Source organism: Pinus tabuliformis, chromosome 9, assembly GCF_031772625.1.
Source record: "Pinus tabuliformis cultivar Carrire ecotype Pingquan chromosome 9, CPIR1, whole genome shotgun sequence".
NCBI lineage: Eukaryota > Viridiplantae > Streptophyta > Pinopsida > Pinales > Pinaceae > Pinus > Pinus tabuliformis.
Window position 1 is genome coordinate 1,476,326,900 of NC_142307.1, and position 2,900 is coordinate 1,476,329,799.

The following is a 2,900-nucleotide window of genomic DNA, read 5'->3' on the forward strand; positions in this document are numbered from 1 at the left end:
TTCTTTTTTACTCAACATGTATTGTGTATTTACTGTTGAATTGCTGCACCATAAAATTAATTTTGCAGAGGCATTCGCTATAGATCCTTTAGCAAGAGTGTGATGGAATATAAATTTACCAGGTTCCTACTGAATATTGGACCTTGGATTCACTCTTGCCCTTTCCCTTTGGTTAGCTAGGTTAACATTATAGTTAATCTGAACGGTGCTGACTTCTGTAACTACAGATCCTTCTTGGTGGCATCCTGCACCACTGATTACGTTCTCAGAGCTCATTATCAAAAGGAATCTAATGCATAACGTTGCCTCCTAAATAACGATCCAATATGAAATGCAATGCAAGAAAAGCCACAGGTTTATTATTGCCCCCTCATAGACCAGAGGAAAAGGACATGTGGTTAAACGCCCTTCTATTCATATCATTGGCCATTCTTTTTTTACTCATCATGCATTGTGAACTTACTGTTGAATTGCTGCACCATAAAATTAATTTTCTCTAGGCATTCACTGTAGATATTTTATAATCGGACACTACTCCAACTTATAAGAAATGAAATTACACATGACAAGGAGAAGCCGAAGAACAATAAATGTATTCAATCCAAGTAACAATCAGAGTGAAACAGATCTCGCACTTTCCTTTGATCTAACATCTTGCATGCACAGAGATCTCATGGGCATGGTAACTTCTCTTAGAATAAGATATTAAACTTTAAAATAGAAACTCATATTCATTCCATAAAATCATCAGATAAAAAAATAGTATAATTTTATTAAAACAATCAACAACATAAAAATATCTGAAAATGAAACGTTACAAAGAAGGAGTGCTTCATACTGAGATCACAATCTACACTTCGTCAATGCCATAAACTTAGAAAAAATAACTGAGATCTGAAACTATAAAGCAGAAACTCTCATTCATTCAACATAATCATCAGATCAAAGGCTGGTACAATTTTAATAAAATAGTTAAAAACATAAAAATATCTGAAAATGAAACCTTACAAAGAAATAGGAGTGACATAAATCTGGATCTAGTTCTAGAAGTTGTTAAAGACTAGCATAAATGGATCAGGAAAAAGCTATCAAAGAGCCTGATTTATTCAATGGACCCGTGTGCTGCATCTAGTCCCAACGTAAAAGTAAATGCTGCTAAAGAGGCAGGGCAAATCCATTATGACTTCCCACATGCAAGAACAAAGTGTAATCAGTATTATATTGATCCCTCAGGGCTGCTGTTGAGAATCAATGTATCCAGCATCAACAAGAACCTTCTCCCTCTTGGCCAACTCCAAGTCAGAATCCACCATCATGGCCACCAATTGCTTAAATCCAACTTTTGGGGCCCATCCAAGGAGCTTCCTTGCCTTGGACGAATCACCCCTCAGATTATCAACTTCAGCAGGCCTAAAATACCTGGGATCTATCAGCACATGATCGTTCCAATCCAACCCCACATACCCAAAGGCCTCCTTCAAAAACTCCTCAACGGTATGGCTATCATCAGTGGCAACAACGTAGTCATCGGGCTTATCTTGCTGCAACATCAACCACATTGCCTCGACATAGTCCCCAGCAAATCCCCAATCCCTGGACGCCTTGAGATTGCCCAAATACAACTTCTTCTGAAGCCCAATTTTGATCCTCCCCACAGCCCTGGTGATCTTCCTTGTCACAAAGTTCTCACCTCTCCTTGGGGATTCATGATTGAAGAGGATCCCATTGGAGGCAAACATTCCATATGCTTCTCTGTAATTGACAGAATACCAATGGGCTGCAAGCTTGGAGACAGCATAAGGACTTCTCGGGTGGAAGGGGGTGTTCTCATTCTGAGGTGGGGGTGTGGCACCATACATTTCGGAGGATCCTGCTTGATAATACTTGACCTTCCTTCCTGTGTTCTCTATGTGGATTCTCACAGCTTCAAGGAGGCTCAGTGCCCCCGTGGCTACAACATCAGCAGTGTAATCTGGATTCTCAAATGAGACACCCACATGAGACTGCGCAGCCAGGTTGTAGACTTCATCTGGGCAGATTGCATCCACCCATTTTCTGAGGGATGATGCGTCAGTCAGATCTCCATAGTGTAGCTTCATACGAGCTTGGGTATTGTGGGGATCAATGTATATATGATCAAGACGCTGTGTGTTGAAATTGGAAGAACGGCGAATGATTCCATGCACTTCATAGTTCTTTTTTAGAAGAAATTCAGTGAGATAAGATCCGTCCTGACCTGTTATGCCTGTTATCAGCGCCTTCTTTGCTTTGGGAGCTTCTCCCATTGTCAGATCTGGATACCCAACTCTGAAAAACTTCGGAGCTTTGGACGAGCTCTGTAAGATCTCTGAAAAACTGCCGAGATTTGGACGAGCTCTGTAAAATCCTGAAAAACTGCCGAGCTTTAACGAGCTCTGAGAGATCTATTCAGGCGCTGTCTCAATAAGCTCTCGCGGTACAGAACATATTGACGCGGAAATGCCTTAATATACCGTAAGACACCCGATTCACACGGCGGAAATTCAACGATTTTGAAAGGACCCACATGGCTAAAAAAGTCGTTTATGAAATTTCATCGGTTCTACTTCTAAATTTTTCACACCCGTTCTTCCCTGCTTAGATGGTGGTTACCATCGGTGGCCGTGACCTGGTACAACTTACTGGAAAGAGGTCAAGTTCATATCCTAAGGGTGAGGGAAGGTGCTTGGACATTTAAAATTGGTGTTTTTTTTTGTATAAGTATATTTAAGTGTGAGGGAAGGTGTTTGGACATTTAAAATTGGTGTTTTTTTTAATAAGTATATTATGAAATGGTACAGGTCAAATTCATATGCTAAGGGTGAGGGAAGGTGTTTGAACATTTAAAATTGTTTTTATGTGTTTTAACAAGTATATTATGA

At 40.2% G+C, this 2,900-nt stretch overlaps 1 pseudogene; it reads right to left on the reverse strand.

Moving 5' to 3' along the window:
* Positions 1-895: 895 nt before the first annotated feature.
* LOC149154198 (GDP-mannose 4,6 dehydratase 1 pseudogene) lies at positions 896-2,470 on the reverse strand (annotated as a pseudogene).
* Between the last annotated feature and the right edge of the window lie 430 nt (positions 2,471-2,900).